Genomic DNA, 14,927 nt, shown 5'->3' with positions numbered 1-14,927 from the left:
GAGGGCGCTAGGCGTGGGCCTGGCTGGCCCGGCGCTGCCGCTGCAGGTAGCGCTGAGCGTCTCCGTTGCGCGCTCCCGGAGGAGGGACCGACTAGGCGGAGGCCAGTGAGAGCGCTGGGGGTGGAAGGGTGAGGGCAGCACACGGGTTCCAGACGCGGCGCTCCCACCGGGGTCCTCCCATCACCCCCGTGCTCATAGCGAGTCAGGGGCGCTGCTTCAGGCCAAGGATGTTCTCCAGGACTGCCCCCACCTAGGGCTGGAGGGCACCTGATGTGACCTCTGCCACAATCCACGTTAAGCTAGGTTGTTGACCTGCAGAGTTGGGAGCCTGAGCCATGCGGGAGACTTTCCTCCCCTCTCCCCACCCCTCCCTGTGACCCCTTCTGAAGGTTGGCCTAACAGTCATACTTGAGCCAAGTTTCATCATTTCATGTGATTCCTCCTTGGACTCACCCGTCCATCCTGTTTTTACCTTTCTCCTCTTTTGCTAGTTTTGCGTATTTCACACATTTTTAAGCCAGTCTCTGGATAGTCTAATTTTATTTTCACAGTTCTGTTAAATATTTAACCAGTTCACAGTTTTTCCCATGCAGTTCATCAAACATCCTTTATTTTCTCCCCTTTTCTAGGTGAGGACAGGGTGGAGCCGGGGTTTCATATCCCTGTGACCCGGACTGATTAATTATAGACATCCGGACACCCCTGGGGTTGATTTCCATCCATAAGCTATAATGGTTCCGAAAGAAATGAAAAGTGTAATTTAATTCACAGTGAGTGCATTTAGCCCCGTGTTATCATTTATCTGCTCTGTGTCAGAACCCTGAAGGAACTCAGGATCCAGGAGTGTGACTCAGCACCCACCTGATGGATCCTGGAGCGCTGACCTGTTGCCCGCTCAGATCCTGGTTTCACACAGGCTTCAGCCAACCCTGATGATGGATTCGGTTTAAATGTTAGCAATGCATCTTGGATGACTTCTTGGGAACAGCTGGAAAGGTTGAACTAAGTACTATCTATGACACCCAGGGAGCTCCTGTAAATGTTTCCAGCTGCTCCTGGCTGCCCTGCAGGTATCAGCCAGCCAATGAGAGCCATCCCAAAGCAGAGGTTCCTTGAATGAACCTGGCTGTGGTCCAGGGACACCAGGCATCGGATCCAGGAGTGGTGCAGAGGCCAGCAGGGCCTGTCTGGGGCTGCCTGCAAGGTTAGCCGCATGGCCAGTGGTCCTGCGGACAGCTGTAGCCCCAAGGTGAATGTCTACAACATGCGGACACCAGAGTGGGGTTGGTGAGTAGCCCAGACTCAGCGTTACTTCCACATCAGCATTTACTGGGGGCTTGTTTGCCAGCTGCTGGACTGATCGCGTGGCAAAGCATCATCCTATTTCATTCTTGCTCACAACATTCCAAAGGGATACATCCTGTAATCCTTACACGTTAACAGTCAGGAAACTGAAACTGACACACAGAGAGGTTAAGCTTTTGCTTACTTTCATCAGCTGGTAAGTGGAGGCCCTGGATTTTGGATGGGAACTCTGGCCTGAGATGGGGTTGTGCTTCAGAGCCAGTCACCTCTTCTGTGACTTCCAGAAAGTTAACTCCTAGAGTCTGAGAAATGAAAAGGGATGGGGGTGGGTCCCTGCGCTTGCAGGGACAGCTTCCTACTTGCCTCCCACTCTCCCCTCCTCCCTTCCTGCCTTCTGTCCCGCCCTCCCTCCCTCCCTCCCTTGCTCACTCCCTCCTGGGATTCTGCCTGTCAGACCTTCCAGCTATCTTGGACCATGAAGATGATGGGGTCTGGGTGAGAGGTGCGAGGGTCTTGCCCCGGCGTTTTGAGGGGCAAGAGCGGAACCAGGATAAACTTGGGGGGAGAAGGACAGGTGATGGTCTCTGCAGTTTCCAGGGATGCTTCCTCCTCACAATTGGGGACCTCACACCTCCACTCCACTCCACTCCACTCCCACACCCAGAGACCCCTCCCTACAGCAGGATACCACTCTCCTCAGCCTGGCCAGGGCCTGAGGGCATGGGTTGCCCATGGTCAGAGGAGGTTAGTGCTTTCTGAGTCACTCTCAGGACCCACAGCCCAGTGCAGCCCCAGGCCCCACCTCTCTGACTCTTCCCTGACCACTGATGAAATACTGTAGAATTCTTTTGGGGATGTGTTTTCTTTCTTTGGTCTAATGCATGGTAAAGTCTGCATTAGAATGTTCCATTGGCACCTGCAAAAAAGATCTGTTTTCAGGGTACAGTATTCATTATATAGATGAATCAGATTTGCCTTAGTATGTTATTCAGGCTTTTTATATTCTATTAAACCCTTTCTACATTCATTTCTTTTTTGGTCCATTTGATTTATCCTGGGCTGAGAGAAATGAATTAGTTTTCTGTTACTCACATGCTTCTGTCTGTTTCTTCTTATATTTTGTATAAGTTTAGCTCAAAAAATGTTGATGCGTTGCAAATTGGTGCATAGATGTTCATAACTCTCATATCTTCATTGTGAATTGTACACCCTGCCATTAGAAAGTGTCTTTTGTGGTACCCAAAGCACCGTCTATAGAAGGAAACAAACGGATACATTGGATTTTGTCAAAATTAAAAACTTTTGCTCTGTGAGAGACACTGCTAAGAGAATGAAATAAACTACAGAATGGGAGAAAATATTTACAAATCACATGTCTGAAAAGGGACTTGTATTCAGAATTTATAAAGAACTCTCAAAATTCAACTGTAAGAAAACAAACGACTCAACTGAAAAGTGAATAAGACTTGAACAGATACTTCACCAAAGAGGATATATAAATGGTAAATAAGAATATCAAAAGATGTTCATCACTGCTAGTCATTAAGGGAATGCAAATTGAAACCACAGTGAAACACCATTACACACCTATGAGAATGGCTAAAATTAAAAAAGCACTGACACTTGGTAAAGTGCTGATGGGGCTGGAGAGCAAATATACATTGCTGTCGGGAGTGCGAGATGGTGCAGCTGCTCTGGAGAACAGTTTGGCAGTTTCTTACCAAGTAAATATACACTCACCATATGACCCATCAAGCCCTCTCTTGGGTGTTTGCACTAGCAAAGTGAAATTTTCAGTTCACACAGAAATGTCACACACTGGAAACAATCCAAATGGCCGTCCAGCGGTGAATGAGTAAATAAACTGTGGTATATCCATACCATGGAATAAGTCAGAGATAAAAATGAAAGAACTGCTATTGATACACCAATAACTTGGATGAATCTCAAAGGCATTATGCTGAGAGAAAGAAGCCAATCTCAAAAGATCCATTTATGTGACGTTCTCACAAAGCTCAGGGATAGTGGACAGATCAGGAGCTTTCAGAAGCTAGGGGTGGGAAGAGGTTGTGACAGCAAAGAGAGCACGGAGGGAGGTTTCTGGACTGGGAGAATTGTTTTGTGTTCTGATTGTAGTGGTGGCTGCGTGAATCTAGACCTGTGTTAAAATTCATTGCATTGTACACCAAAAAGTCAATTTTACTGTGTGATAATTTTTTTAAAGTAAAAGAAAACCAATTTTAATGAGTTGGAATTTAGTTGAATATGAAGCCTCATAGAATTTGCCATCTCTATTTCTGTTGAATATAAAAAATTTTGAGCTGCTGAGTATAAAAAATTTTGAATAAAAATATTTTTGGTGTATTTTAAAATGGATACTTACTGCCTTTTTCTACAAAAATGAGAAGTATAGTAGGAATTATACAGTACAATTAGGGAATGCACACAGTACAACATTAAAATGTTTGGATTTGATACTTTACATATTTTGAGTTACTCTATGATCTCAGTTTGGATGGGGAAGCTTTGCATGTTTTAACCCATGTTTATTTTCGGTTTCATTTAATCTGAGATGAGTGATAGGTGGAGGCATCTTGAAATATAAAATTATAGATTCAGATTAACAGTTTATAGGCCTGCACACAAATTGCATGGGTTACCAGAGCAATACCAAACAATATTCTTCTGTGGGGTTTCTGTTTGATTTTTAGTTAGAAAAGATTCTAAGGCATGGCAAATAAGGTTAAAAATTAAGTTGTACAATGTTATATCTCAATGTAATTTTAATGTAAGAATTGAAATCAGGATGTACTTCAGTCCTTGGATTTTTCCTCTTTCCCTTTGTATTGCAACTATGTCTGTGAATCAACATACTGGATCTTTGCTATTTTCAAAACATTGTGCTCTAATTGCTGGCACACAGATTGCCAGAATTATGAGCCTTGGATGCCTTGGCAGATATTCCAAAGAAAAATAATAAAAATTTATAGAAAGGAAGTAAGGAATAAAAGAATAATATTATAATACAAAAATAATAACAATATTATGACCTTCGCTTTCTTGTTTGCATTTGCCTAGGAAACTTTTGGCCATCAAAAGTTTCTGAATCAAGAAAAGAATCTAAAAAAGAAAGATATAAGTATATGTATTTATAATTGAATCACTTTGCTGTACACCTGAAACTAACACAACATTGTAAATCAACTACACTCTAATATAATTAAAATATTTTTTAAAAGTTTCTGAATCACTTTGAGATGTGTCTTTTGTATGCAGTAGAGTTGGGTTTTCCTTTTTGTGCCATTGTTAAAGTCTTTTTACAAAGTAGGTGAGCTTAATTCATTTTCTTTTATTTATATGACTTTTTTTTTTTTTCTCACATTTCCCCCCCCTATGCTTTATAACTTAAAAACACTTTTATTGTTTGGGCTTTGCTTTCTTTTGTGTTTGTTTCTTCTGATAATTTGGAATATTAAATTATTTTACTATGGTTACTGTTATAGAATATGTGACTTATACCGTAGCTGTAATTCTGTTTCTTTAGGAATGAATTCCCTGCTATGAGCAATAATTAGATCAATATACTTTTCTTCTTCTGCCTTCCCGTCCTTCACTTCCTTTGTTTGTATTTATTATCTTTTTATTTTTTAATCTTTTAGTTTTTTTAGTGTAGTTGATTTACAATGTTGTGTTAGATTCTGGTGTATAGCAAAGTGATTCAGTCATACATATATGTAATCTTTTTCACATTCTTTTTCATTATAGGCTGTTATAAAATATTGAATATAGTTCCCTGTGCTGTACAGTAGTACCTTATTGTTTATCTTATCTTTCTTAATATTTACCTTTGTACTGTTCAGTAGTTTTGTAAGTTCATTACTTGTTAATCAGTTTTAAATGATGTGTATAAATGGCTGGCTGTAAAAGGTAAGGAAGTCATACTTAAACTTCCTTTTCCCCTCCCAATTAACAATACATATTTTTACATCGTTAGATTTTATAATGTATTCATTATCTTTTAACTATAATTCTCATATTGTTTTTAGTTTTACTTCATCAGTTAGAGAGATTCAGTGATCAGAGTTAGTAGTTTGTCCACTCATCTCTTGGCTGACTTTTTTCTTCTAGTATTTTTTATTTTCCAAAAAGGCTCATGAGAACAATATTTTCTAGTTTTTTTCTCACCCCACCCCCACCCAATCTTTACTAATTTTTAAAAACATTTATTTATTGAGATATACTACCCAATTCACCTTTTTGAAGTGTACAATTCAGTAGTTTTTAGTAGATTCACAAAGTTGTGTAACTATGACTCCAATCAAATACAAAGGAAAACAAAGGCACAGCCACAGCAACCCCAGCCAGGGTTAGGGACAGGAGCCCCCAATCCAGGAAAGGTTCATGATGAAAGAATACACACCTGCTGAGCTTATGGATATAGGTGCTAAATTCCAGCCAAAGGCCAGGGAAAGTTACTAGGCACGGTTGGTGCAGCCGTGGGATATGAGCAGCTATGGTTTCTTTGACTGGGCAGGAGGCAGAGAAGATGTCCAACATCAGACACTCTACCCTCCGACAGCACCTGTGTGGTGCTGGGGTTGGCGGGAGGGTCCAGGTCCTCACTCCTTTATAGATTGGCTTATTCTCTCCTGAGGGGAGGCTTGCCCAATGACAGGGACCTTCCTGGGCATATGGGACCCTGGAAATCTATAGAGGAGGTACAACAAATTCTTAGGGAGTTGGGAATGAGACAGGTAGTCTATGCCCCTGTCTTTGAAGGCCCTGATTGAGCCACATTCACTGCAGGAATGAGAGTTAAGATGCTCTCGTCCGCCCCCACCACCTGCAGTGGAATGGGATAGCAATGCTGAGCCCAGTTGTGGCACAAGATATTTATTTATTAAAAAAAAATTTTTTTTTTTTTTGGTCACACTGTGAGGCATGCGGGATCTTAGGTCCCCTGCCAGGAATCGAACCCATGCCCCCTGCATTGGGAGCACAGAGTCTTAACCACTGGACCGCCAGGGAAGTCCCTGATGATGTTTGGCAATCCATTGCTGATCTAGGGGAAACTGACAAATCCCAGGAATGGACACAGGCCCTGGGAAAGACCAGAGACTAAGAGGGAGCTCAGAAAGCCAAAAGGGCTATCCTAATTGGCTGTAAAGGGTTGGGGAAGAAACCTGGAAGCAAATGTGTTTGACTCCATGGCTGTGGGAACCTCACCTGAACAGATGGACTGACAACACATTGCTGGGTGGGTCAACCTGTAGAAAGCCTTAAAACCCAAACAACAGCTCAGACCTGCCCCATCTGCCCCTACCATCCCCGATGCCCTACCTGTTCCAGCAGAGACATCAGGGATACAGTTCTCTTTGGGGCGGGTGCCTCCCACACCCCGGGTATAGGATGCAGGTCAAGATTGCCTCCAGGTGAGGGCTCTCGTAGGCAATCAAAGGCCTCATGTTGAGCTCACTATTCACTGGTCTCCCGGAAATAAACAAAATGTGACAGCTCTGGCGGATGCTGGTGCTCAGTGGACTCTAGTGCATGGTCACCCTCCGTTTTCTGGCCCCCTCACCTGTTAGGGAGAGCAAACAGTCATGATCAGGAAGGTCCTTTTGACACTGAAAATTGGGTATTCTACTCCCAGAGAATATGAAGTTTTTACCTCTCTAATACAGAGAACATAAGCCTTGGCATCCTACCAGGTCAAACTCTGCAACCTCTATCTGTGATTTCCGCTTCTGTGTGAATCAAACCAGTGCTGAGGGGAAACAGCAACTGGGAGCTGGTAAGCTTGCCCTTCCCTCAAAGAGTGGTAACTGTCACGCCATATGAATTGCCTGGGGGGGGGGCATAAGGAGATAGGAGAAGGTGTCCACAAACTGCACTGCGTGGGTATTTTACGCCCCGCCCACAGTGCTTTCAGCCGCCCAGAATGCCTGGTAAAAAAGCCAGATGGTTCACGTGGATGATGCTGGACAACCGAGAATTGAACAAGGTAGTGCTGCCCATCTGTGGGGCTGAGCCTCACATTACCACCATCGTAGACACCTTGGCCATGGTCCTGGGAGTACGTGAACAGTATGCATTGTACAGGAGTCCAGTACACGTGGTACTGGACTTAGCAAATGCCTTTATCAGTTCTGCCCTGGCCACTGAGTCACAAGATCAATTTGTCTTCACCTGGGAGGGGCAACAGGGGACCTTTCAAGTGCTCCCCGAGGCTACCTGCACATATGTCATGGGATGGTAGCCCCAAACCTGTCCCTGTTCTCCTTCCCCACCCCAGTAAAATGGGCCCATTACATGGATGATTAATGTTAACATGTGGAGACTTGCCTCCGGTGCAAGGACACTCTGCAGGCTTTGTTGGAACACCTGTGAGGGAGTTGGGCGGTGAACCCACAGAAAATTCAAGGCCCAAGCACAGCTGTAAGGTTTTTGGAGTCGTTTGGTCGAGTGAGATGCGTGTTGTCCCAGAAGCTGTGTTTGGTAAGATGCAAGCCTATCCAACCCCTAAGAATGTAAAGGAGATGCAAGGCTTTGTAGGGATTTGGGGGTTTTAAGAGGACTTTTATTCCCCACCTGGCACAGTGCCTCCACTTCTGTGCTTCCAGGTAACGAAAGGTACGCATGGGACTGGGGATCAGAGCAGCAAACTACTTTCGAGAAGGCAAAATACTAGTGAAGTAGCTCTGGGTATCGCCTAAGTAGGGCAGTCATTTGAGTTAGATGTGTCTGTGACACCAGAAGGCATGGGTCAGACACTGTGGCAGAGACAATGGAAGGGGAGAGTGCCCCTAGGATTTTGGCCCCAGCTCTGGAAGGGGACAGAAACCCCATATACCCCCACAGAGCAGCAGCTCCTAGCAGTGTACACTGCTCCTCCAGGTGGAGCTCTCGGAAGGGACTAAACTGCAGCCGCCAATGGGTGGAACTCAGAGTAGTTTGACTGGTGATCATTCATGAGCCCTGATTGTTAGCCCTTTGTTCTGGGCTGTTCTAAAGAGATTAACCCTGTGGCTTGGACAAGGGGAAGCCAAGGGGTGGATGATTCATGAGTGGGCACTTGTGGGGTCAGGATGTGTGAAGGGACATTTTGGTTCACCTGCAAGAGCCTGAGGCAGTCCTCACTGTTTCCCACATCCCAGCTCATAAGGCATTGACACCCCCTGGCAATCAGGAAGCTGATGCCCTAGCTTGGATATGAGCCCTAGCAACTGACCCTTCAGTAGATACAGTAGATTGGGTACCACAGCAGAAAGAGTGGCCACCTCAGTGCCTAGGTGGGATGGTGTATCATCAAGGATGCTGGATTGCCCTTGAAATACAGTGACTTGGATAATGCAGTAACAGCATATCCTGAGAGTTCTAAACAACACCCAAGGCAACCACCAAAAGAGTCAGGGGTCACCCACTAGAATTCCAGTTGGTGAGGGATTGGCAAATTTATTATATCAGCCTCCTCCCTCCGAGTGGGGGCTCTAAACCTGCCCTGGTTTGTATGGACACTGTGTCTGGCTTAACCCAAGCTTTTCCCTGTCTCCTTGCAAACCAGGTGCCACCATTAGTGGATTAGAGAAGCTGAGTGCCATGTATGGACACCCTTGTTGAACAGACAGTGATTGGGAGTCACGTTTCAAAGGTCATGACGTGCAAGACTGGACAAAAGAACGTGACATTGAATGGAGGACCCCTCTCCCCTATAACCTGCAAGTAGCAGGGTTGGTAAAAAATAATGAAATTAATATTTAATAAGTAGCAGATTAAATTACTAACAGGTAAAAACCAACTTGGCTGGGTGGACTAAAGTAATATTTAATCTTTTAATACATTTAAGTGATTTTATATATTGAAATGATCAACCAGTAAGGCCCGATGCCCCACATGCCAGAGTGGGGACCCCTGTCAAGACACCCAACACGGTAAAGGGGTGAAAGTGGTGGAAGACAGACATTACCCTGACTGTCACCGTGGATCAATGTGCTATGCTGTTGAGAATACCAAGCCCCATCATGCCTGGGAAAGGCATTATCTACTGGAATTTGCAATGAGATATCTCACCAGGATGGGTGAATTACTTCACACCCTTGGGTGAGGAGCAACTACTCAGTCTCCATTGGGATCCCATTGTCCTGCTACAAGCTGGACCTGTTGAAACTCTCAGTACCTGGAATGGAACACGCACCACTGAGGGGAGAAGGTGGGGGTCCTGGTCTGGCATATCCGGCCCCCAGCCCACCTGACAGTGCTGCCTCCCCCACCCAACTTGTACGGTATGTACAACCAGGTCAAGTTCCTAAAGCTGCCAACCTCCCTCTCCTCAAGACCAGGTGGGCACGTTCTGTTTCCTACAGATAGAATCATTTGGCTGCTGACTTTGTTCCCTCCATTGTCCTGGAGGACATTATAGTCCTTACTAAATTCACCCAGCAAGGCTTAAGTGACGACCAACAAAGCTTGTCCTTACTGAACGCTGAAATATCTCTAAAGAGAAAGGTTGTCCTCTAAAAGAGAAGGGTCTTGAACATTATTACTGCCTTACAAGGAGGCATCTGTGCCATTATCCAAACAGAATATTGTGTGTTCATAGCTAATGAGTCTGCCAGTGTGCCATCTTATTAAATCACATGAAGACACAAGTGAACACCCCGAGTGATCCGACCCCCCAACCTAGGGGACTTAGTAAATCAGTGGTTCAGATCATGGGGCTCTTTGTGTTTTGACCCAGGATCTGGACCTGGACAATCAGAAGCTCCTCACCCACCCCCCCGACCTGTGCTTGGAATATACACTCTCCCCACTGTTCTCAAAGTGGGAGCCATTTTCAAGGACGCAGGCTTGAGAGAGCAAAATGCTGTTGAGACCATCTAGACAGTGACTGAACCCAGGTAAGGCCTGTATAGAAACTTTTAAGATTTGGCAAGTGGGCGCAGAAAACTACTCATCTTGTGAGCAGCCCAACACAAGCCTGGTAAGTTCCCTTGCTCATTAGAACTGCCACCTACCAATCTGGAGTGGTCTGCCTCTTTCTTCAGTCTCTCCTTGCCCTGCGTGTACGGGGGTTAGTTTTCGAACCAAAAAGAAAACTGGTCCATTTTATCTGGGTTATCAAATTTGTGGGCATAGAGTTGTTCTTAGTATTCCTTTATAATCTTTTTAATGTCCAGGGGATCTGTAGTGATGTCCCCTCTTTCATTTCTATGTTAGTAGCTTGTGTCCTTTCTCTTCTTTTCTTAGTGAGCCAGGCTAGAGTCTTATTGATTTGATTGATCTTTTCAAAGAACTAGATTTCGGTTACATTGATTTTTCTCTCTCTTTTTTAAAATTTTAATTTATTTTTTATATTCTTGGCTGCACTGGGTCTTCGTTGCTTTGCCTGGGCTTTCTCTAGTTGCGGTGAGCAGGGGCTAATCTTAGTTGCGGTGCGTGGGCTTCTCATTGTGGTGGCTTCTCTTGTTGCAGAGCACGGGCTCTAGGTGTGAGGGCTTCAGTAGTTGCAGCATGCTGGCTCCAGTAGTTGTGGTGCGTGGGCCCTAGGGCATGTAGTCTTCAGTAGTTGTGGCTCGCGGGCTCTAGAGCACAGGCTCAGTAGTTGTGGCGCATGAACTTAGTTGCTCCGCAGCATGTGGGATCTTCCTGGACCAGGGATCGAACCCGTGTCCCCTGCATTGGCAGGCGGATTCTTAACCACTGTGCCACAAGGGAATTCCCGATTTTTCTCTCTTGATTTCCTGTTGTCAATTTCATTGACTTCTTTAATTCTTATTGTTCTTTTCTTCTGCTGACTCTAGATTTAATTTGCTCTTCTTTTTTTTTAGTTTCCTAAGGTGGAAACTTAGATGACTAATTTTGCATCTTCTTTTCTAATATATGCATTCAATGCTATACATTTCCATCTAAGCACTGCTTTCACTGCATCCCACAAATTTTGATAAGTTGTGTTTTCATTTTCATTTAGTTCAAAATATTTTAAAGTTTCTCTTGAGATTTCTTCTTTGTCTCATGTGTTATTTAGAAGTGTGTTGTTTAATCTCCACATAGTCTGATGTTTTTCGTTATCTTTCTATTAGTGATTTCTAGTTTAATTCCCTTGTCATCTGAGAGCAGACATTGTATGATTTCTATTTTAAATTTGTTCAGGTGTGTTTTATTGCCCAGGATGTAGTCTATCTTGGTGAACGTTCCATGTAAACTTGAGGAGAAGTAGTTTGCTTTTTATAGTCCAATCAACAATGGACTCATTTTAAACCCATTAAACTAAATTTCCTGTAGCATAAAGTATAAGAATGGTACTCACCTGGTAATATTTTTTAAATATGGTATTCATTCACATCATAAAAATGGAACTGAATTGTAAAAACAATACCCAGGAATGAAAAGTGTGACACAAAAGCTACCTATAACAGTTATTTAGTAATCCATCATGTGTACCACAAGCCAAGTTTTCTAGATATCTGTGTGTTTAGTATATGTTTTGTCTTAAATTTTACTTTTGAATAAAATGCACACTTTAACAAATTCACCAAGACAAGTCATGCTGTAGCTACTTAAAATTGCAGTAAGAGAATAGAACTATTAAAACTCCTAAGCATAGTCTTTAAGGTCACCAACAGGGAAAAACCAGTTTTAATTTCTAAAACATTCCTAAGGTTTGGAGCCAAAAACATTTACTAGCATGGTTCGAGGTGGAAGTTGATCTAGATATCAGGATGGAAAAAAAGTCCAAACTCAGCAAGAACTGAGGTTCTCCAAAGCCAAAAGAAGACTTGTGCATTAATTTCTTAAACAGACGAACAAAAACAAATAAACCTTAAGAGCAAATTTGTACTTATAAATACATACTCTTACAAAAGCAACTTTTCCAACCAGAAAACAAAGACAAAAAACCAAAAAACCAAAAAACCCAAAAAAACCAAAAAAACCAAGAGCTTGGAAGCAGCAAGACTATAACTAACAAGAAGTGAAAACTGAGTAACAGCTTATGGTCTGAGAAACTCAACAAATAGTTCTTTCAGTTCCATTAGCTGTGGCCCAAAGCTTCAATCATGTTTTAGGTGAGTGTTTACTGTTCAGTATTCTGTTGGCATTATAAATAGCAGGCCAATAGCACCCTCTGTATTTATAGGAAAGCAATAGTTGTTCCTGGCCTGACTGTATGGGGTAGGCTAGTGTTAACAGAACTTCCTAATATAACAGACTTTAGGAAGAAGACTGAGTAAAAGAAGAAATAAATGCCAGGGAAAAGTGAGATTCAATTTCCTTGAGTTGATATCATTTTGTTGAACCTTCAGAAATATCCTCAAGCTGACCTGGTCTTCCTTATATGCAATCCTCAGAAATCAATTGCCATGTGAGAAATATTTGTACAAGCTTTCTGTGAGTTTTTTTTTTAAACTCATAAATCTATAAATGGTGGCATTCATTTCTCTAACTTAATGTGAGCATTCTTCCTAAGAGGATAAATCCCATACTTAGATTAAACAGGGTGTTAGTCCTCATAAGAAAGAAAATGACGGCAATAATATCAAGTCATATTGCACACAGAAACTGGCAAATTCTTGTTCCCTCACTCCCCCCCCCCCCACTTTCTTTTCTCAGGCTAGAGTGTTTGCATTAAATCATAAACCTTATAATGGATTTATAGAAACGGTGGTAATAAAATAAAAATGCCAAAATGAAAGTTAAGAACAGAACTGGCTGCCACTTGAAATGGCACTTTATGATCTTAGGTTCCTGAATAGTGTGAGCTAGGCACTCAATTCTATCCTAGGAATCACTATGGATACATGAAACAAACAAGGAAGAAGAGATGAGCGGGGGTGAGGGAGGGGGATATTAATTAATGGAAATAACTTCACAAGGAACAAACTTCACATGGAAACAGAAGTTTCAAAAAATATATTGAAAAACATTTTACCCATGACATTCCTATATCATAAACATACTACAGACACACAGATAGCCAACAGGTACATGAAAATGTGCTCAACATCACTTATCATCAGGGAAATACTAAGCAAAATTACAGTGAGATATCACTTAACACCTGTTATAATGGCTGTTATCAAAAAGACAAGAAACAACAAGTGTTGGAGAGGATGTGGAGAAGAGGGATCCCCTGTGCACTCTTGGTGGGAATGTAAATTGGTGCAATCACTATGGAAAACAGTACGGAGGATCCTCAAAAAATCAAAAGTAGAACTACCATAGTAAATGGATCTAGTGGATCTAGCATTTCCATTGTTGGGTATTTATCAAAGGGAAAAAAAACACTAACTTGAAAAGATACCTGCACCCTCATATTCATTGCAGCATTATTTACAATAGCCAAGACATAGAAACTGAATGTCCATCAATGGATGAATGGAAAAGGAAACGAGGTATATATATACACAATCTAATATTATTCAGCCATACAAAGAAGGAAATCCCAACATTTGTAACAATGTGGATGGACCTCGAGGGCATTATGCTAAGTGAAATTACTCAGACAGAAAATGACAAGTACTGTATGATCTCACTTATATGTGGAATCTAAAACAAAACCAAAGCTCATTGATACAGAGAACAGATTGGTGGAGTCTTTTGTAGTTCCTTATAAAGTTTAGAACTTTTGGTTCTGTTTTGTGAAAAACATCGTTGGGGTTTTGATAGGGATTACACTGAATCTGTAGATTGCTTTAGGTAGTATGAACTTTTTAACAATGTGAATTCTAATCCATGAGCACAGAATATCTTTTTTTTTTTTATTAATTAATTTATTTATTTTTGGCTGTGTTGGGTTTTCGTTTCTGTGCGAGAGCTTTCTCTAGTTGGTGGCGAGCAGGGGCCACTCTTCATCGCAGTGCGCGGGCCTCTCACTGTCACGGCCTCTCTTGTTGCGGAGCACAGGCTCCAAACGCGCAGGCTCAGTCATTGTGGCTCACGGGCCTAGTTGCTCCGTGGCATGTGGGATCTTCCCAGACCAGGGCTCGAACCTGTGTCCCCTGCATTGGCAGGCAGATTCTCAACCACTGCGCCACCAGGGAAGCCCCACTTTTTTTTTTTTTAAATGAGAATATGTGTATGGCACACTGGGGTAAACTGAAGGGAACTTGGGGACACCTATACGGGGCACGAAGACATGTCTTTCTATTTCTATTTCTTTGTGTCTTCTTCAATTTCTTTCAACAATGTCTTACAGTTTTCATTGTGCAGGTCTTCCACTTCCTCGGTTAAATCTATTCCTAGGCTTTCTTTTATCACTATAAATGGGATTGTTTCCTTAATTTCTCTTTCTGTTAGTTTGTTGTTAGGATATAGAAATGCAACAGATTTTTGGATATTGGCTTCATTCCTTGCACTTTACTGTATTCATTTACTTTTTTCTAGTAGTTTTTTGGTGGAGTCTTTAGGGTTTTCTATACAGAAAATCATGTCATTTGTAACTAGTGACAGTTTTACTTCTTCCTTTGCAATTTGGATGCCTTTTATTTCTTTTTCTTGCCTAATTGCTTTGCCTAGGCCTTCCAATACTATGTTGAATAAGAGGGGCAAGAGTGGGCATCCTTGTCTTGTTCCTGATTTTAGAGGGGTAGGTTTTAGTTTTTCACCATTGAGTATGATGTTAGCTT

Source organism: Balaenoptera musculus, chromosome 15 (genome assembly GCF_009873245.2).
Source record: "Balaenoptera musculus isolate JJ_BM4_2016_0621 chromosome 15, mBalMus1.pri.v3, whole genome shotgun sequence".
Classification (NCBI taxonomy): Eukaryota; Metazoa; Chordata; class Mammalia; order Artiodactyla; family Balaenopteridae; genus Balaenoptera; species Balaenoptera musculus.
The sequence above is the reverse complement of the archived record's forward strand: the minus strand, read 5'-3'. Positions refer to the sequence as shown.